Source organism: Eurosta solidaginis, chromosome 3 (genome assembly GCF_040869045.1).
Source record: "Eurosta solidaginis isolate ZX-2024a chromosome 3, ASM4086904v1, whole genome shotgun sequence".
Taxonomy (NCBI): Eukaryota; Metazoa; Arthropoda; class Insecta; order Diptera; family Tephritidae; genus Eurosta; species Eurosta solidaginis.
The window spans coordinates 129,142,777-129,166,080 of NC_090321.1; the positions used below are offsets into that span (position 1 = coordinate 129,142,777).

General features: G+C 39.7%; 1 protein-coding gene and 1 pseudogene across 7 annotated transcripts in view; both read right to left on the bottom strand.

The window, feature by feature from the left end:
- Positions 1-23,304, bottom strand: part of LOC137244275 (synaptic vesicle 2-related protein) — a 2,198,928-nt gene that overhangs the window by 650,042 nt on the left and 1,525,582 nt on the right. The window lies entirely within an intron of this gene.
- LOC137246639 (choline/ethanolaminephosphotransferase 1 pseudogene) lies at positions 9,489-12,031 on the bottom strand (annotated as a pseudogene).

Here is a 23,304-nt window from a genome sequence, read left to right on the forward strand (position 1 = left end):
CAATTGATTGTATGGAAATTTTGTTAGCGTATTAATATATAGATAGTGGGTAATATACTGCCTATGCAATATTTCGACCTAAAATCGAAAACGTTTTTGGGTCGTTTTTTTTTCGTTTAATATACAACGTGAAATTTTCCGATTCAATCAAGTTGCATTTAAATAATAATAAACTAAGTTGAAATAAAAGATAATATAATAAAATAAAATAAGAAATATCAAAATAAATTAGCATAAAAGACAATATTCAAACTTTAATGTAATATCTTTGTAGCAAATTTATTTATTTTTTGTTCACTATAAGACGTGCTATATCTAAAATGAGCATAAAATCTGGAAATTCAAAAAACATTTCGGTCAAATTTGCAATTAATTGTTATAAATAAATAAACTTAATTTGAACAAAAGTCGACTTATTATATCTGATTTAATTTTTTTAAAGCACCTAAAATGAAAAACAAAGAATCTGTTAAATAAAGACCTATGCTTTTACGTGTAAGTAAAATTTGTCCAAAAAAATGGGCCGGTTAAGTTATTACTTCTCTTTAAAGTTTTTTTTGTGCGTGTTTAGGCCACAGGCCTAAATATATCTCCCCTCCCTCGTAACATAATTTTCTTCGTCTACTACCACATATGCATGCTTGTGATCACTAATACACACAGGCATGTGTGAGTGGTAGTACGCATGTATCTTAGAGTTTTACCGCTGTGAGCCCGCGGTATAGCAACTTTGTTGCCGGGAAACCCAACGAAGGAGCTGTATCTCGGGTTCATCGGCTCATGTCGCAAAGAGGCTCGTCCTCTTTTAATCCAGCAGCCAGCAAAGGAACACGTAATCGCCCGTTCACGTAAGTTCAACTTTTCAAAATTGTAATCACATATATATCATTTTCCACAACATTTGTTAAACCTTTTCTTAACACTTGTTCTATTTACATAAATAAAAGCACTTTGTGAATTCTTTTTATTAATACGAAATCCTTTTGGTGGTTTTATTTTCTTCCTTTTTTTCGCCTTAACTATTATTTAACAAATACGTGGGTGCGCGCCGTTGCCACCACGCATTTGTTCATGGTCCTTACCGCGCCGGTAAAGAGAACCAGTCACACAATTACAGTCCACTCAACTCTCTAGGCATTAAAGCAAGGAAGTGATAATACACAGGAAAAACCAAAAATTTCAACAGCAAATAATACAACTTTCTTGGTGATACCAGCGATTTATATCCAATATACAACAACTGATAAATTTTGGTGGTACATTTTGGTGGTACATTTTGGAAACATCCAACAACAAAATTTAATTCACATTCGAGTACTCCGGATCAACGAATTAATAAAGGTACGTGGTTGAAAGTATTCCGTGCTAGGTAGGGTTTTCCTTTTCACTTTTAATAAAATTTCACAAAATAAAATTACAAATTACAAAGTGACTTTTTTATATGTAATAGTGCAAGTGATTTTGTTTTTTTTCCGTGAAGTGAGAAGTCTCATCTTGTGCAAAAATTTGAAAAAAGGCGCTTAACGCAGTTATTTAAAGTTTGTGCAACACGCCTTGTGACTATCCGGAACTATCCCCCACCAGCGGTAAGATTTTCCGGACACAGCTCAAGGTAGCACAACACTGCTCTAAAAGGTTAACATAACCTCAAACACCGATTTGCGTCACTTTTCGATTTTCACCTTTGCAGGATTTATCTGAAAAAATTAATTTAATCCACTGCACAAAAATTCGATTTGTTAAGGTTGCTTATTCAGAAACCTGTAAATTTATTTTAGGCGCACATTTAATTAAATAAAATTTTCTCCCACATAAAAATCACTTGCACTTATTTACACGGGCAATACGTTTGCAATTTAGTTTGGTGCTATAGTACAAAGTGCACTAAATTACATACACATATATTGTTGTTGTTGTTTGGGTGGCCAAAAGGCTTATTTCCTGTTCAATTTTTTAAAAATTGAATTATTTTTATTTTTCACTTGCGGCAATACACAAATCAGTTTTTGACTGATCTAATTTTTTGTGATACAAAAGATCACAGCCCTTGGTTAAATTATCAAAAAGTCCATAACGAACGTTCATACATTTCTTTATTTTTTCACTAACACCACTTTCTTCACTAGCCATTACTTATTGGCTTACACAAGTCATTGGCACATCTGCATTAGAGCATTCTTTGAATAATTACGTGGGTGCGCGCCGTTGCCACCACGAAAATTGCACATTCTTTAAATTAATTCCTAGCTTTCTCGCAAGCTTCGAAGCCACTTCCTCGAGAGATCTCTCTCAAACACAGTCCTTTGTTTCAGTTCATTTTCACTCAATACTCTCTGCAAAGGCAATTAATCAATTAATATTTCAATAAATTTTCATATAATGGATACCTATACACGCCAAGCAGATGCAGTGACGGAGTATGAAAATGACTTCAACGACATGTCACCTTCACAACACAGTAAACACTCCCTAATATACCAAAGGGATGAGTTAAAAACTCTGTGGGAAGCTACGAAGGTGACATACGAAAAGCTCTTAGGTTCATCAGAGCTTGATTCAAAGGACTTAGCGGCTATCAAGAAGAAGCATAAGATGTGCTATTTCAGCTTCCTAAAGTGTCAGGCGGCAATAGCTGAGCTTTTGGAAAATTTTGAAAAGAAAGATAAGAAAGTAGATGTCTCAGATAATATGGAATATCATGTGCGCCTGCCAGCATGTGATACGGATATTTTCAAAGGTGACTATATTTCATGGCCGTCCTTTAGGGACATGTTCACTGCCATATATATTAATAATAGTAAACTCCATGCAGTGCAAAAACTATACTATTTGAGGCAAAAAACTCAAGGGGAGGCCAAAGAGATAGTGGAACGGTGTTCCTTAACAACAGACGGTTTCGATACAGCGTGGAAAAATTTATGTGACCGATACGAAAACAAACGTATCTTGGTCAATGCCCAATTAAAAATTCTTTTCAGTTTAAAAGCAGTTGAGAGCGAATGCGGTAGCTCCATTAAAAAACTGCAACGTGAAATAAACAATTGTATCTCAGCGCTTCAATGTCACAAGATTGACATATCAAACTGGGATGCAATTCTAACATATTTGTGCTCCACAAAACTGCCAGAAACCACACTGGCTCTATGGGAACAAACCATAGAAAATAAAACAGAAATTTCAAAATGGGCAGATATGGATAAATTCTTATCCAGCAGATTCCAAACGTTGGAAACTGTGGTAGATATAAGAGGGGATACGGTTTCAAAACCCTCTAAGCCACATGCTTCTCGTTCCTCGGCAGATACATCGTCGAAACGATTAGGGTCCTACCAGGCAAGTGCAACAACAGCCAAACCTACGTGTAAGATGTGCAAAAGTCCTGCACATCGAATTTCAAAGTGTGAAAAGTTCTTACGTTTAACACCCAATAAACGGTTTGAACAAATTAAGAGCAGCGGTGGGTGTATAAACTGCCTTTCTGCTGGCCATTCGGTGACAAGGTGCACCAGCCAAATGAACTGTGCCACATGTCATTTAAGACATCATACGCTGCTTCATATTTCGAATCAGCCAAAACCAACAAATACTTCCGACACTATCGGAGCATCTACCTCACGGGAAGCTCAAATACGACGCAATGCTGAAAGAGAAAACGCTCCGATTAATAATGTGAACTCATGTTTCGCAAACACAAATAAAGGGGTATTACTAGGGACAGCTCAGGTCAAGATTCATTTTAATGGTGTTGACTATTCGGCGAGAGCCCTAATAGACTCGGGATCTGAATGTTCATTCATTACCGAGAAACTAAAGCGCAGAATTAATCTGCCATCCAAACACCTGCATGCCCAAGTTTCGGGCATCAATAATACAATGTCTGCACAAGTAAAAGAAGCGTGCAACATACAACTGCGGTCACCAACCGACCCATTAATCGAGATCAATACGATCATGCTGGTTTTACCACAACTGACAGGGAATCTTCCAACTTGCCGAATAAATGCAATGACTAGGCAAGCATTCCCTGACTTAGTACTGGCTGACAAAAGATTCTTTTTCAATGAGCCAGTCGACTTAATTCTGGGCGGAGACATATACCCCCAAATTATGCTAGGCGGTATCAGGAAGGACGTGCTAAACATATTAATAGCACAGGAAACGGTGTTCGGCTGGATTTTGACAGGCCGGACAGATGCGGTTGATACAAATAAGACCCTAGTTTCATATTTCAATGAGGTCACTTTAGATAAACAATTGGCGGCTTTTTGGGAGATAGAGGAAATTCCAAAGAAAAGGAGCATCAATAACGATGACACTTACTGCGAGGAGCTATACAAATCCACAACAGTTCGGAACAACGATGGCAAATACGTAGTCTCCTTACCCTTTAGGAAAGAGTTTAACTTAGGCCCCTCATTAAGAAGTGCGTGCTCTCAATTCTATCGCAACGAGACACGACTTGCGAAAAACCCAGTCCTTCAAACGGAATACAATAGAGTTGTATCCGAATATGAAACTTTAGGGCACATGAAACAAATAGGCAATATTTCGCCAGACTCAAATGACTGTTACTTCCTACCTCACCATGCTGTTATAAAGGAGGGAAGTACAACGACAAAAGTCAGAGTCGTATTTAATGCATCTTGTCCTACCACTAATGGCAAAAGTCTAAATGATGCCTTATATCCAGGTCCGATTCTTCAATCCGACCTGACAGTTCTTATACTACGTTCTCGGCTGTTCAAATACGTATTTAACAGCGACATAGAGAAAATGTATCGCCAAATATGGGTCAATGAAGACCAAACAAAATATCAGCGAATCATATTTCGCAAATGCCCCAAAAACCCAATTAACATTTATGAATTGAAAACGGTAACCTTTGGGGTTAATTGTGCTCCGTATCTTGCGATTCGAACGCTGCACCAACTAGCTGATGACGTGGAGGCATCGCATCCAATGGCAGCAGATATACTGCGAAATTGCATGTACGTTGATGACGTACTCGCCGGTGGACACAGCATCGAAATTGCAATCAAGGCAAGGGACGAAATATCATTGGCATTGCAATCGGCAGGTTTCCCATTGCGAAAATGGACGTCCAACTGCAAGAAAATCCTACAGGGTATACCGAAGCAACACCTATTAAGCGAGGATTTTCTTGAGTTTGAAGACACCAGCATGGTAAAAGCACTCGGTATTAGGTGGAACGCCCATTTCGACTACTTTTACTTCACAGCGAAACCCTTTGACAATAACCACGCCGTAACAAAAAGGTCAATACTTTCTGCGATCGCAAAACTTTTCGACCCTCTTGGCTGGCTGGCACCAGTCGTAATTGTAGCCAAAATAATAATGCAAAATATTTGGTTGGAAGGGACAGGCTGGGATGAAGATGTGTCTGAAACTACTCTACATCGGTGGCAATCATTCATGACGGACTACGAAAAGATCAACGATATACGCATACCGCGATGGGTTCACTACACATTGAAGGACAATGTCGAAATACATGGATTCAGCGATGCCTCGGAAAAAGCATATGCCGCCACTGTTTTCCTGAGGGTACAAACAAAGGATCAAGTCTTCACCAACCTGTTGATGGCCAAAACGAGAGTAGCCCCGGTCAAAACCATATCATTGCCACGACTGGAACTCTGCGGCGCAGTCCTACTTGCAGAAATTATAGAGTCGGCCATAGAAAATATGCAACTTTCAAACATTAAAGTAACCCTTTGGACAGATTCGACTATAGTACTGGCATGGATCCGAAAACCACCATGTTCGTGGTCAACGTTTGTGGCACATCGAATAACGAAAATCATCGATAAAGTAGGAGACAAAGTATGGCGGCACGTAGACTCCGCGTCAAATCCTGCAGATTTGGCGAGCAGAGGCCTCTACGCTTCGGACCTAATCAGCAATTCTTTGTGGTGGCAGGGACCTTCTTGGTTACAAGAAGACAACGAAAATTGGCCAACACAAGAAGAAGATTACAATACGAATATGGAGGAAAAGAGGGTGAAAGTTCATACAACTTTGGTGAAAAATAACTTTGATATCCTGGATAGGTTTTCCGATTTACCAAGGGCTTTGCGGGTTATATCCTATATTCTTCGGTTTTTCCAGAATACGCACCCAAAAACTAAAGCCTCCTTGAAAAGGGATTCTCATTCGATCGCTCCTGACGAAATAGAAAAAACAACGCGAAGATTGATAACAATATGCCAGAGGCAACATTATCAAGAAGAGTACGCAAACTTGAAGTCAGGAAATCTAATTAATGGGAAGAGTGAGATTCTACCCCTGAACACATATATAGATGAAGAAGGCATCATTCGAACTGGGGGGCGGACTGGGGCATCGAAAGACATGTCCCACAATGAAAGTCATCCCATTATTCTTCCTTATACTTGCAGGTTATCCAGACTTATAGTCCAATCCTCTCATGAGACCACCCTGCATGGAGGGAACCAGCTGATGCTACGTCATATCCGCACTCAGTACTGGATCTCACGCGTTAAAGTCATGATAAGGTCGGTTATCCACAACTGTAAAGTCTGCACTATTTACAGGAAGCGGACACAAACGCAACTTATGGGGATCCTTCCGAAAGAGCGCACCACCTTTACTAGGGCCTTCACTAACACTGGGGTAGATTTCGCGGGACCATTCGATATAAAATCCTACCGAGGGAGGGGATGTCGAGTTTCAAAAGGATATGTTTGCCTGTTTGTCTGCTTTTCGACGAAAGCCATCCATCTCGAAGCGACAAACGACCTTAGTACCGGGTCCTTCCTAGCTGCCTTCGCCAGATTTGTATCCAGACGAGGCTGTCCGAAAAACGTTTACTCCGACAATGGTACTAACTTTGTCGGAGCTTCTCGATCTTTACGATCCGAGTTTAAAGCATTTCTGCGTGAAGCAAGGGACGGAACAGTGAATAAATATAGCCACCACATTTTAGAATGGCATTTTATACCGCCAAGCGCCCCTCACATGGGAGGTTTGTGGGAAGCGGGGGTAAAAAGTTTTAAGACCCATTTTAAAAAGATCGCGTCCGATCATAAATATACCTTTGAGGAGTTTACTACCCTCTTATGTCGAATTGAGGCCTGCCTCAACTCTAGGCCCCTCAGTCCCTCATCCAACGACCCTTCCGACCTGGAGCCGCTTACTCCAGGCCATTTTCTCGTAGGTGGGCATCTTTTAGCTCCACCTGAACTCGATTGCGGTGAAAACCCTGCTGCCATTGTAAACCGATGGCAAAAGATGAAAGCCCTTCATCAAACCTTTTGCAAAAGATGGAAATCGGAATATCTCACCGAAATCCAGAAAAGGTATAAATGGAAACATCCACAATCCAACCTAAAACCCGGGGACCTAGTCGTCATAAAAGAGGACAACCTGCAACCAAACGAGTGGAGAATGGGGAGAATCGTCAACACACATCCAGGTTCCGATAACCGTGTACGTGTTGTTGACGTCAATACAATTAAGGGACAAATTAGCAGACCAATCGCGAAACTGGTACTACTTCCGCCCAACGACAATGAAAATGAACTTTAAGAGTCCACACTCCTTTATCCCAAATAACCCAGCTCTCGTTCACCCCGAACGAGGCCAACAAACAAATAACCCAGCTCTCGTTCACCCCGAACGAGGCCAACAAACCAATAACCCAGCTCTCGTTCCCCAGACCGAGGCCAACAGAACCCTAACGCAGATTCACTATCTGCCACAGAATACAATTGAATCATTTTTTTCCTCATTATCATAAAAATCCAATCGCCTATTGCCAAATTCCTCAAACGGGGTTTTGGGTTTGCTATATCTGACACCTTGCACCCGCAACCGCTGGGGCTTAAATGCATAATAATTTTCTCTCAACCGTGATCACTTAAATGAGTATCCAAATGTATTATTTACATTTCTTTACAACAGTTAAATAAAATGAACTACGTATGTATACTGAGCCTTGTCCGTCCTGATGGCACGTTGTTTAAATTTTTCCCAAAATTATTAAATAAAAATTATAAAATTAAAAAAAAAAAAAAATGCTTCAAATAAATGTTTTCATACATTTAAAAAGCAATATGGGCAATCGTCGATTATTAAAATCATACAAGCAGACAAAATTGGTTAATTCATTGTAGTTCTATAAATAGAACGACAACAGCAACAAAACCAAAGTTTCTTTGAAAACCGCCGTACTAAGCATAGTTTTAACACATAATTGCATACGAAGTATGCAATGTGTAAAAGAATAAAATATGCAAAGAGGGCAATTGGGAAAACTTTTCAACAACTACGGCATGACGCGGCTGAATACGCGTGTAACACTTCAACCGTAGGAGTGCGGGTCCAAATCCCACACCCGGGACCAAAGGCTTCGACGAGTCCTGCTGTAGCACGGCAATCAATTTCATTATCACGTGCAGCTGATAAGCCTCAAAACCTTTCCACAAAAGCAAACCCCCCCGATACCACGAAATCTATTTCTTGTGACTCGTTCTCAACTAATTTCCACCCTTTGCCACCCTGTATTTATCAGCGTTAGCGAATTTCAAACAAACCAAGACTACCTTTCAACCTTTAAAAAAAAAAAAGGGAACAGCTAAGTAGTAGTGTAGTTTTTCAACACACTACGCGTACAAAAGCGAAGGACCTATAATCTTTGAAGTTACAAAATAACGTTCGTTCTGCAGTACGTTTTGATATTTAATGTTGTGGATGACTGAGAAAGGGTATACTATGCATGTATTGAGTTGGTTAATTTTAATTTTAAGCGGAACACTAATCAAGCATTCAAATCTCAGTTGATTTTTTATGCAGTTGCTTTTTCTTGTATATTGTAATTAATTGAATATTTCATTTTGTTTTTGTCAAAATACTGTAGTATGGAATCTTACATTTGGGTTCATTTAGAGAACCTCAAGTTGTTAAATAAATTTTTTCAACTTAAGTAATAACACTGTAGCTGAGTACGCTATGATTCTCGAGTTGAGCGAGCCACTGTTTCGAAACAACTCTTCAGATTTTAGAAGTATACCTTGTTATCAACATGAGCTCTAATGGTACTGAAGCCCAAATACTAGTTGGGTATATTCGATGCCATTTCGAACCAACGCAAATAACTAATAGATTCACTAGAGTTTAACCCTGCCAGATGGGCCGCTTTGGCTCAGCTTAAACTTCAGTCAAAGTGGAGTGAAAAACTGCAGAATATGTTTAAGCGTAGTTTAACTGACAGACGGAGTTGAACTTGTACTGAAAAACCGGGTCTAAGTGGGAAATATTTTGTGAAAGGAATATAAAAACTTACGTTAGAGCTGAGAAAAACCAACATGGCGATATTATTTTCAGCAAAGAAGTTGTAATAAGGTGCACAATAAAATATGACAGCCGCCCCTTCGGAGGCTTTCGACCTTGCATTTTTTTTTTAATATTAAACAACTCTAGTTATTATTAAATTTTTCAGGCACCAATGTGCTAGTTTATAATAAGTATTTAAAATGTGTGTATACATTCTCACTTTTAAATTGAAATATCGCCATTAAGGCGGTTTTTCAGCTGGTTGATGGAATTTTTGCAAAAGCATCAACGATATTCTTGGGTGGCTTTTATACTGCAATTCGCAGGCTCGACAAGAATGATACACCGAAATAAAGTTCAAGTAATTGCATCAATTTATGTTTTGTGGGAAAAGCTGCTGCAATCATATTCGGTAACCAATTTGCCACTCGGGTGATAGTGTGAAGGCTAATTCATGACCGCGCCACACCCAAACACCGGGTATGGTACTATCATCATCCTCACCAAACACGCACACTGAAGCAAAGGCTTGCTTACGCATTTTATCGAGACGTTGAACCATACCAGTGATGAGATTGCACGCCATAAACACTTTTGTAAGCTCACTATTATATTTATATTCACCGAACCAGATAGAGCAATTTTCTGGATCGAATTTTTGCCAAAAGTAGGGAATGGAAACAGATTCATCCTCGTTGGAGGATGAACGTTTGAAATCATCGAAATTGAATGTGCATATTGTGAGTGAATCGAAATGATTTACGTAGCTACGTGTCAAAGGATAAGCAACTATTGTATTCAACTGCACACTATAAATGCTAATAGTATAATCATTTAACGATTATGCTATCCATGGTGCAACCGTGTCCATTACATTCTTTTTCAATAACTGCTCAACTTTCTTTTCTTTATCCAAATCATGAAAAGTCATATTACCTTTACGTTTACTATAAATCACGTGCGGTTCTGCTTTTACTTGCGCCACCACTATTTCGGCCGCTTCCTAGAACACTGTGATGCAGGTCAAGCACTGTCGTGGCACTTGAGGAACTGGAGCTTGATGCACCACCGCTACGATCACGCGTTGGAGGATGTATAGCGGAAATTTGTAGTTGTGGTTGTTGTTCACGTTGCTCGCTTGTTGTTGATAATTGTAAAAGTTTGTACTTGTGAACGTGGTATTGGGGTCACCGTGACGTCACTCAGTTGGACTCCACCGCTTGTATGTCCATGATATCCATTTTGTCTGCGTTGAGGTGATACTCTTATTAGTTGCAAATACACGATAACAAGAATCTATAGGTGAAGACAATTCAACATAAATATTTTTTGTTTTTCTATAAAACCACGAATACTTGCCCGCAAAATGGTTATATGCGGAATAAGAAAACTGGACCCAATTGCGACCAATCCAGATATTCCATTTCAGCTTTTGTCATATGTGCGATCACAAGCTTATTGGTGACTTTGGCAGCCACCATACCAAATGCCAATATATACAGCGATGAATGTTCAGTGAAAATATTTTGTGGCGACTTTTGAGCGATTATTAGAGCGGGTAAAATAACCATTGTCAGTGGTATGCTAGGCGATAAAACGCTGGTACCAGCAACTGTGGAGCCATTCTTGCCAACACCGCCAGCAAAAATAACAGATAATATAAACCATAACGACCAAAGTCCACAAACTATGGTCATTAACGCTATGAGGTACCACATTTGAAAATTACCAAACATCCGCGTCTGCCAAACATCCGAACCAAAAACAGCTGATATAATATGTATGACGATAATCGTGAATTGCGTCTCTGTTACATCAATTTTACCAAAGCGCAGTGTACCAGAAACATATGTCTGCCAATGGGCGCAGTAGAAAAGCGCTATAGCACAAAAACACTGAAAGAATAACCAATTTGGTTAGTGTCCTAGCTGGCAGGATATGCACGCCAATAGCGCCACAAAAACGGTGGATATTGAATCGCAACCATGATCAAAAAGTTCACCCAAAGGTGATGAGATATTTGTGCGACGCGCTTGTTTACCATCGATTGAATCCAAGCTCTGATGGACGAACAGACCACAGGCACAAAGGAGTCTGGTCCAGCCAGAAGGCGCTGAACGGCCATCAGGACTGTACTATACTAATATTATTGTCGTTACTATGTTGATGATTAAATCAATGATCGTTATAAGATTCGGCGCTAGCCATAATGGCGTCATTGACACCAACTAATTCCACCATGGCTTTAGCCATGGATCCAAAAGGCTACCACTGCTGCAGGAATATTTGTGTTCAGACAGTTTTTTCATCTGTTGAGGGCTGAGTATACGTTCCTTGTATGTAATTGATGGCATGTTGATTGTGCACTTAAAATAATGGCGCCTATGCTGTGATGAGAAGTTCGATGCTTATTGTGCTAACAGCTGATGGTTAACCTAAGTTGTGGGTTGTTGTATTATTATTGCGGGCAGACGTTTTACAGCGTAAATGCTGCTTTAAACAATACACTTGAATTATTAGCATGAACACCGTAGTGTAGTAGATAAAAAAGAAATTAGAATATTCTCATGCACGATCAAGCGCGAATTTTTGTGTCAACTTATTTTCAGCCTTCCCTGGCACACACAAAATATAAATTCACGTGCTTGGCTTTTCGCAATAGTCAGCAAGTTTTAAATATAATTATTTTCCTAATTCAGCTCTACAACAGATTAAAAAAAAAAAAAGCTTTTCAGTTTCCTACGCATCCACACATACTTATTAGCACGCGTTTATGCTGCACATTTTCACGAAACCCTAGCAGTTTTTTTTTGTGGTTTTATTACATTTTACCTTTTATTTTCACAAAGGTTTCGCGTTGACGTTGAAATTATGTTGCTCCTAGCGATTTGCATGAATTTAATTTCCGCACAGTTTTCATGAATTTTCACGTCGTGATCCGATGAAAATGGTTTTTTGTTCTTTGTGCAAAAGCAGGCCAATGTCAAACAAAACCCAGGTCTTCGATATTTTAGCCGGAGTACGCTACGACCACACTACGGAAGCCGTTCTCACCGCGTGGGTTAAAGCAATTGCATTTTTGGTTTCATTCAGGAAATGGAAAAGCGTAGCAGATGTCAAAATCTCTACATTCTACATTTAATGTCCGACTGTCAATGATTATTGTAATACAAACGTTAGGCCTCATGCGCAAGCATCTCGCGCACTACACGTCACGCACTACACGTCAGGCATTGCATGCCGCACGACATATCGAGCACAACACGCCACACTTGTCGCGTATTACATATCTCGACCAATCATTCATTTGGTCGAGATTTAAAACACTTAATTCCACGGATCTCAACATTATCGGCAATACACGTCAAAATAATGTTGAATGGTGGAAGTGCGACTCTGTAATACCTTTTCAGCCAGGTTTCGAACCGTTCCGTGTGGTGGCAGGCCACTTGTTGTGAAAGCAAAGTTCACCACAAATCAAAAATAAATTTTAGGACTACTTCGGTGACATCTACCGACATAAATCAAATTATAAAATTTACTAAAGGCGCTAAAGCGACAGCCACATCGCCTGGATGCGTGCTAAATCCATTCTTTCTTCCTTTCTTTGCGCGCATAAGTATTGACTTATGGCCTTTAATTTTTTATTTCAATTAAATTTTATTTCAATAAAATGTTTTTTTTTGGATAATATCTTAGAGATAATTTTTCTTTGTTTACGCCACCCAAACAACATTCCGCCAACCTCAATTTGGGCATGATCAATGATACCAATATTCTTTCAGATCATGACCCGTTACCAAACCTTATTGGCCAAGTCAGAGGGAGGCGCAAAGCGTTTCGACGTTGCTTGCCAGCTCTGCGGCAGGGATCATAGCCTTAGGATCTGTGCCGAATATCGAAAAAAATCCCCAGAAGAGAGGTTGCGGGCAGTACTTCTGCATAAGTACTGTCCAAACTGTCTGTCGCCTTTCCACCGCGTGGACAAATGTAACAGCAAGTATCGCTGCAAGAGGTGCCAAGAGAAGAACCACACTACGCTTCATTTAGATGAGCGTCGACCGGTAAGCGACGAGACGACCACAAACGGCGAAGACAACACGTCCGACGATGCGTTGTCGATCAACCTCTCGGGGCCGGCTAAATCCTGGGCTCAGCAGGTGGAGGAAGAGAGAGCGAAAATGGAGGAAGTGCGGGCAAAAACGGAGACAAGACCGTCAACGGTAAATCATGGGATGCGCAGTTTCCGGCCGCTGTTACAGCATGAAAAAAGCGCGGCGAAAGCAAACAAACCTCGAAACCAACAGAATAATTGGCGGCACCGTGAGGTCGGATCCCATCGAAACTCAGATAAATCGTCCAAACTCGCAAGGCAGCAACGGCGAAAGAAATCGACGCCATACTCTCTTAAAGCCCAAAGTACAATGAAGCTAACGCGCGACACTCCGGAAGGCTTCCGGACAGGGCGGCTGCTCCAGGCCACACCATCGCCCATCATGCGGCCTTTCGTGCCCATTGCGCCGACGGCCATCGTACGAATCGAATCGCGTGGGCATTTACACCTGTTTCGGGCCATTATTGATCCCTGCGCCACTAGCACGATCGTCGATGCGGAGCTGGTACGCGACTTACAATTGGAGCGCCAAGGGCATGGACAATGCACCCTCATATTGCGCGGCAAATTCGGAGCGTCGACACGCATAACAACCCAAGCAGCCGTCGCCGAAAGCCATTTCCGTTTGAGTCCACCGTCCAATGTGGACCCCAAGATTGCCGCGCCCTTTGAGTTCATGCGGCTGGCTGATCCGCAATTCTACCGCTCATCACCGATACGGCTTACACTCGGCGCTGACATTTACGCCGAAATGATGGTGAGCGGTACACCGGCATCGACAGTTGGCGGTCTCCTAACCCAACCGACCGTGTTCGGGTTGGTGGTCTCGGGAGCCTGCCAAAAATAAATATCCGACTTTCACGCCTCACACATGCGCCATCTTATATATCTTTAAATAAATATGCACGGAATTTAAAACCACGTACGTATATCTAATAACTTCTTTTCTTTTTCCACAGGAGAGCGAAACGTGAGGTCAACCATCTGGCGTGCAGTGCTTGCAGTCCGCATCTGCACTGCCTTCTTTCATTAGCGCCTTACTGGACGTGCGATCACGTGGCATCCCTTTTTTTTTAATGTTTTCTTTGTTGCTTACGGCAAGGGGGCCGGTATGTTTAGGCCACAGGCCTAAATATATCTCCCCTCCCTCGTAACATAATTTTCTTCGTCTACTACCACATATGCATGCTTGTGATCACTAATACACACAGGCATGTGTGAGTGGTAGTACGCATGTATCTTAGAGTTTTACCGCTGTGAGCCCGCGGTATAGCAACTTTGTTGCCGGGAAACCCAACGAAGGAGCTGTATCTCGGGTTCATCGGCTCATGTCGCAAAGAGGCTCGTCCTCTTTTAATCCAGCAGCCAGCAAAGGAACACGTAATCGCCCGTTCACGTAAGTTCAACTTTTCAAAATTGTAATCACATATATATCATTTTCCACAACATTTGTTAAACCTTTTCTTAACACTTGTTGTATTTACATAAATAAAAGCACTTTGTGAATTCTTTTTATTAATACGAAATCCTTTTGGTGTTTTTATTTTCTTCCTTTTTTTCGCCTTAACTATTATTTAACAAATACGTGGGTGCGCGCCGTTGCCACCACGCATTTGTTCAGTGCGCTAACAATTATTTTAGACCAATTTTTTAAGGATTTTGGTACAAACCAATATAGATAATTGGAAACAATGGGAAACAATATTTTATTTCAACAGAAAATGAGCGAGGCAGTAGTTTTCTCACCGTTTGGCGTGTACAAATATATAAATATGTAGAGATGAAACATTTGAGCAACGCAACAATTGAGAATTTGGAGCTATGTACTCAGGGGGGTTTGTAAACATAATGCGTTCTACAAATGGCAATTTCGATAGTTGCACAGATTTTCGAATTTACAAAAAACTTTTTGTATTAATTATAAACAAATAGGGTAATATTTGTTAACAAAAATAGGCCTGTGCACTGCGGCTGATCAATACGAATCGATTCATATAACTTTTATATGATTTTACGTATGCTAAGTATGCGAAACAGCCTGTCAATTGATTGTATCGAAATTTTGTTAGCGTATTAATATATAGATATTTATATTCATGCATGAGTGTGTGTATATATTTGTGATAATTAAATGCGTTTTATCTTTAAATGTTTGCTGTGTCTTCACAGTCTAATAATAGGTACATATGTGCGTACAAATGTACATATGTATGCATATGTGACTGTATATTTGTAATTTAATGTTCAGGCTGCTAGATAACGAACCTTTAATATAAATATTTTAGTGTAATTTTATTTACTTATGTTCATGTATGAACAACCAGGGTGTACATCTGTGATGCGTGCCATTTACCAGGAGGAATCCTTTTATCGTATAGTAGTACAAGATCGCCCTCTTTGACATTGGCGCGTACCGTCATCCAATTAGGGCGACTTTGGGGTCTACTATGGTATTCGGAATACCATCGTCGCCAAAAAATGTTTCTCCATCTGTTCGACCATACGCCAGCGATCAACTCCAACCGTTTTAAATTCGAGTAGATCTTCATCCGGAATATTGATCGTTGGTTCCCCAATCAAACAATGTGCGGATGTTAGGGAATCGTAACTTTCGACGTCGTCATTTAGTGGCCACAATGGCCGTGAGTTCAAACATGCCTCAATCTGACAAAGCAATGTGCAGAGCTCCTCAAAGTTTAAAGCGCGACCCTGTGCAATTAGCTTAAAGTGGTACTTAGTTGAGTTTACTCCAGCTTCCCACAATCCACCGAAGTGTGGAGATGAAGGTGAAATGGGGTTCCATGTAGTGCCTTCGCTACAAAAAATTTCTATTAGGTCTTCTGGCAATGATGAAATGCTGCGCTGGTACATGACTTGCAAGGCTTTGCTTGCACCAACAAAGTTTGTGCAATGATCTGAGTAAATCTGAGTACACCTTCCTCTTCTAAAAGTGAACCGACGGAAAGCAGCAATAAATGCATCTGAAGTGAGATTGGTGACGGCCTCCAGATGTATGTCTTTAGTTACCATACACACAAATATGCATATATAGCTCTGCATGATTTTTGCATTTCTTAGAAATGACTTAAGTATATTGATAGGCCCAGCATAGTAAACGCCATTATGAAGGAAAGGTCGGGCGGATGTAAGTCTCACCGGAGGTAAGGTGCCCATCAATTGCTTCGCTGATTTGGCGAGGTATTTACAGCAAGTTAGCTTCTTATGATGGTTAGAGCAAGTCTACCAGCGCCAGGTACCCAATATTTTCTGCAAACGTAATTTAGCATGAGCAGAACTCCACTATGAAGTGTAGTGAGATGTGCTTCGCAAAATATAAGAAATGTTAGTGGACTTTTTGTTGATAACAAAATAGGATGTTTCATAGAAGGTGATATATTTGCAAAATGCATGCGTCCACCTACGCGTAAGTACCCTTCACCATCTAGGAATGGATTTAGCCTTTTCACAGAGCTGTCTTCAATTGGTATTCCCCTTGAAAGGTTCTTTAATTCACCGTTGAAATCAACGGTTTGGGATGCAAGGATCAGTCGTTTTAAGGCTAGTTATAACTCATGATTGGTTAGGTATCCAGACCGACGAGCTTCTTTGTGAGTGCAGTTGTGTAAGAAATGAAGTATATACGCAGTCACGTTTATCTTTTTTTTTTTGTTTTAACTGGAATATTTTCCTAGGTATTGAGGATAAGAAAGCGTATTGATTATGGCTGTTCGATGTAAAAATCGCTCATTGCTTTGAAAATCGTATTCTAGGGATAAAAATAAGAAACTTTGCCGAAGGGACTATACCTCTAAAACGATTTCTGATGTCGCCCCCTTTGGGTCGAACTTTTGAGAAGGGGCAATTTCAATTCTACCTGCTGTGTCTTGTGGTGGCTTAAAAAAAAACAACACAAGCAATTTTACGATCTGCAATTGTGTCACAGGGATACCTTCATTTTTTAAAACGGTTGAATAAAAAACCCACATAACTATGTTTACGACATGCAAATGCATCACAGTGATGCCTTGGTTTTAAAAGGGGGTTCTAAAAACGCTAATTTCTAATAATTTTTTTAAATTTCTTTTCTTTACTAAGTTAAATTCATTTTTTCATTTACATATGTTCTGACTAAATAAATTTCTAAAGAGAAAATAAACTCCAAAAAGAAAAAACATAGGCATTTCAAAGTGGGATTTTTCAAAATTTGCCCTTACGACCCAAGTGGGGGGACATCAGAATTCGTTTTAGAGGTATGGTTCCTTCAGCAAAGTTTCTTATTTTGATCCCTAGAATATGATTTTCACAGAGCAATGGGCGATTTTTCTGCCTCCCCACAAATCGACCCGGCCTAGTATTGATGTATGCTACCTTCGATGGTGGACGCAGCTCTAATGTAATGTTTGAGCTACGGTTAATATCTGGAGGGCAAAATTCTTGAGTATTAGTGAGCCAAGATGGTCCGCACCACCAAAGAGCATGATCAGGTAAATTTCGGGGCATTACACCTTTTGAGACACAATCTGCCAGCTTTGTGATTCCGCATCACGGTTCGCCACATATGCCATCCATTTTATAGGCATGGGCATGGATCGAAGCCAAAACAGTGGAACTATCCCACCAGTAAAATACTTGCTGCACATATTCCTTTAAAGTTTCATTCACAATGTTCAATAGTTTGGCCAGTAGGTAGTTGTGCACCACATAGCTCAAGTTTCGGAATAGATATAGTTTTCAGTGGTACAACCTTTGTTTTCGCCTGTATAACTCTTATCATAATTTCACCATTATCCAACACGGTCCTGGAATATACCACGGCAGCGAAACCAACCTGTGATGCACCACAAAATTCATGCAGGTCACAATAGCGAGTCTTCGATGTTCCAATAAATCTTTCTATTTTGATTGTTTCAAGACATTCTAGCGTATCTCAATATTCTATCCATTCTTTTGATATATAGTCAGCCAGCTGATCATCCCAATCAGTACCTGCAAGCCACAATTTTTGAAATAAGATCTTAGCAATTATTGTTGTAGGTGCCAGCCTTCCCTGTGGATCAAAACGCCTCGAAGCGTCAGAAAGCAAATGTCGTTTGGTTAAATTTGTGTGTGAATCGAAAGCAACTAAGAACAAGAAACAATCGGAGAAAGGTTACCAATGTAATCACAATGCCTTTATGTAATTATTAGTGCTCAACTCAATTGTGCTTGATAACTCCTGCAGCTCTGTTGGGATAGATTCTAATAATTCGGAAGAATTAGACGACCATTTTCGCAACTTGAATTCACCAGATTGTAATAATGCGCAAAGCTGATTTTGTATATATAAGCCCTCTGCTAGATCATCAGCTCCAGTGAGTATATCATCCACATAAATATCGTGAAGAAGTATATTGGATGCGATAGGGTAGGAATTTGATTAATCTCTAGCAAGTTGCTGCAATATTCGTACTGACAAATAAGGAGCAGGAGCGGTACCATAAGTTACGGTTAAAAGTTTATACATTTTTACTGGGTCAGCTGGGGATTTCCTCCATAAAATCTGTTGATAATTTTGGTGTTCTGGCCTGAAAATTATTTGTCTAAACATTTTCTCGATGTCAGAGCACAGCGCAATGTAGTGAGTGCGCCACCTCAAAATAATTTGTCATAAATCATTTTGTAGTGGTGGTCCCGTAGCCAGCTCTTCATTAAGTGAACGAAGATTGCGGTATTTGGACGAGCCGTCGAAAACAGCACGTATTTTTGTTGTTGTACTGCTTAGTTTCTCTACGCCATGGTGTGGCAGAATTTCCATGAATTTTAAATATTCTTCGTAGAATTTTGGTTTCATTTCGAAGACTCGTTCCATATTTCGTAGCTTTGTCATAGCTCCTAGATGCGTATTTTCGAATAATGGAATAGGCTTACCATGAAATTCTGCTTTAAATGGCAGAAATACACAATACCGACCGTTTTCGCGTCTTTGATGTGTGGCGTGGAAATGACTTTCGCATTTAGCGTCTTCCGGATACCATATAGATTTTTGATTATCCCTTCTTGCTCCCAAAAAAGTTTTAGCCTATCGTCAATATGGCAAAAGTGCGTGTATATTAATGGGACCTCATAAGAATTTGATAGCGGCCCAGAGATTACCCAACCGAAGTACGTATCTTGTAACAGCAGCCCGAAGATTGTCCTATGCTGACCCTTCTTTAAAATCGAGCCGTATAGGTCAGCACCCATTATTAGATCGACAGGTCGAGATTTGTAATAGTCTGCATCAGCTAGGATAAAACGTGCACCTGATGGTAATTTCTGTGGAGTTTCACTCGACCGTGGTAAGCAAGTAGATATGGCACAAACGCTTCTATGGTAATAGAAAATTCTGAGTCATTACGGGAACTCAATTGCAAGAATGTTAGTTTCTTAACACAGTTAACCCTACAGTAGTCGCGACCTTGAAACTGACGTAATTGGTCGCGCGGTCTACATATGTAATCCATTCTAAAATTAAAAAAACAAAAGATAAATATTTAATTATTCCATTGCTTTTGTTTTAAATATTCTTATTATTGTTTAGTTTAGTAACATTAATCAAAAATAACATAAATTAATTTTCCGTTCTTACATAAAATAAATAAAAACCAAAACTTCAATTTTTAACAAAAAATTAAGATACTTCACAAAAGTATAAAATATATATAAAATAACCACAAGATAACTGAGATGTTTCAATTGTTTTCGAAACATGACAAACGTGCAGTCTTGGAATGATCAGGACAAATGCGTTTATTGCAAGCGTTACACACTTTTCGGGTGCTTTTATTACGGACCCTTCCACAATCGTAGCAACGACCGACGAAGTTATTGTGCGTTGGACCTTGATGAGTTACAACTTATGGAAGATCCAGGAAGTCTTTTATTTTAAATGTCAGTGTTTTAGGTAGCGTGGTAAGTGTTAGTCTTTGGTGAGCCAGTGGTGTCATCCAAGACAAAGCTAAGTCTTTGAGAAAATCACGCCTTTTTACACATTCATAGGTAATGTTTGCAGTGTAAATGCATAATGCGTTGAGAGGTTTACAAGATTATAGAACTTAGTCAGCGGCCACCTTCTCGGATTCCTAGACACGTCATAAAGAGAACACATCTTGTCAACCAGATCAACGCCATTTTTAGTGCGATTATAATATGTTATTATTTCCGGCTTTCGTTGATCTCCGGTGTCAGAATCAATCGCTGTATCGTTGTGCATTGTAGACATGACTATTACCACTTTGTTGGCTTTTGGTACATAAGAAACCAGAGTACATGGAGAGTGGAATCCAAATTTTTAGTAGCATATTGGATTGCCCCTAGCTATTCTAAATTCCCGGGGAACTTCTCTTTTATCTTTGCGAACGGTAGCAACCATTGTAATTCCATTATCAAATAATTGCTTTGCAATTTTCAGAGAGGAAAACCAATTGTCCATAATAATATTGGTATGTCTATTCAAAATTGGTTGCACCATTCTCATCACGATATCAAATCTCCCGTTGCTTAACCGAAATGGACCTTCGGGTTGTTGGCCGGCGTAAATTTCTAAGTTATAGATGATGGGTAATAAACATCTACAAGTGCAAAAAATTGCAGTCCATACTTAGCAGGTTTACTTGGAATACACTGCCGAAATGAACAACGCCCTCTGTAGGACAAGAGTTGTTCGTCCAAAGTCATTTCAGCACTTGGTATATAATACTTTTGAAAATTTCCAAGAACCAAATCAAATATTTCTCGAATAGGCGCTAGACTATCGATGCTTGCACGATCTTGACAGTCAGTAATATCATCAAAGCGTATAACTCTAAGAAGGAACTTAAATCGTTTTTCAGACATGGACAAATATATTGAAAATATTCCAGTGTGTTCTTCCTTATCAAAAATTTGACTTGTACTTGAACGGCTTACCTATAACACACCAGCCATTAGCAAAATTCCTAAAAATGCTTTGATTTCAATTTCATATGTTGACTGGCATCCCTTTCACGTGCATATTTAGTCTTAATACTGAGACCAATTATATTATCGTATAAAAAAGTGACATGCAGTCCTCGGGTTTGGTTGTTTGTCGAGCGATTCCTTTAGGACCGCGGGCACGAAAACAATATTATGCCTTCTTGTTCTACCCCTTTTAGCGGGGGCATTCTTTGTCCACAAAGTATTATCAACGCCTAGATATATTTCTGTGTCAGACCACTCCTCTCCAATAAAGTCCTCTTCGTCTTCTGAACTTGATAAATCATCATCAAATTCATCACTTTCAATTTCGTTCAACCACGCTGCAATCTGATTTTCTTTCCTATTTGCCATGATCTTTAAACCCAAATAAATTTATATGTACGAGTAGCATACATATGTAAATATTATCAGAAAAGTTCCACAAAATTTTAATATAAAAAAGTATGCCCAAAATCCACTTTTCTTTACAAAGTATAACTAGTTATTAGCATAAAATCTAAATTAAAATACTTACGTAATCGGTCGCGCGGCATACATACATACGTAGACCACGAGTTTCACGAACCTCTAGCAACACAACTGCACGCGACAATTAACAGCGGAACACTGAGAGTGACTCTCTATTTGTTAGTTACAAGTAGAAAAATCTCCGATGAAATCGAGGCACGATTTTCAAGAAATTTGAAATTAAACAATGGTGGATTACATATGTAGACCGCGCGATTACTGCAGGATTAAATTTAGTTGGAGTAATTCCATGAGTTTTAGGACGAGTGGGGTGGCAGGTTACTCGGCAAAGTTGTATGAAACGCTGTGTTACAAAAGAACCCTGTGAGCCCTGATCAAGCAATCCCCTTGCTGTCACCTTGCCATTTGGTGTATCGATATACAAAAGTACTGTGGCGAGAAGAACAGATTTTGCAGCTCGTGGTAAGGGCGCCGATATATGATGACTCGAAATTTCATTATGATCGATTGGCTTTGCACTAGTATATATTGTGCTATATAAGGCGTCGTGCATAAGAGTGTGGTGCTTTTGTTGCAAAGGTGACAAGTACATTGCGATTTACAATCCTTGGGTGTATGGCCACCAGTCAAGCAATTTTCGCAAATAGCATTATGCTCCACGAATTTTTTCCGCTCTCCAAGTGTATATTCACGGAAAGCCCAGCACTTAAAGAGAATGTGATTTTTCTTGCAACAAGGGCAAGTGTTTGCTTTACTAATATTGAAAGCTTTCAGCCCTGGACGGTGTTGAACAATTTGTGGTTTCAGTTTCACTGCGACATGGTCGCCAAGACATTCAAGTGTACGGAATGTGGTTTCTATTAATATGAAAAGATCGGATAGTATAGGAATCTCCCTTGTGGCTTTAAGCGTATGTTCCCAATCTTTTCGTGTTTCGGAATCCAGTTTTTCAGTCGTAATATGGACAATTATGGGATCCCAGTGCGCAGTTTGTACCTCTAGATTAGTTAAGGAAGAGATACATTCTTTTGTTGTGTCGATAATTCCTCTGATCGTAGAAGGAGATGATTTTGTGCATTTGGGAATTGCGCAAAGTTTTCGCAAAATTGCATCAACTATATATTGTGCTACATATACTTCTAATGTTTTCCATGCGAAATGGTAATTAGCTTCAATTGGAGAAATATGTTTAATCTAGCGTTCAGCCCCGCCTTTAACGGAGTCTTTAAGATAATACCTTTTTTGTATTTTGGTATACGACGTACTATAATGTGAAAGTGATGAATATAAATCTCGAAAGGGAACCCATTCAAGATATTGACCAGAAAACGTTGAAATTTTTGGCAACTTGACGTCACTTTTGGTTGTGATGTCTTGCCGTTGAGTGCTGGCGAATGAGCTTTGAAATACAGTTGGTGACATGCTAATAG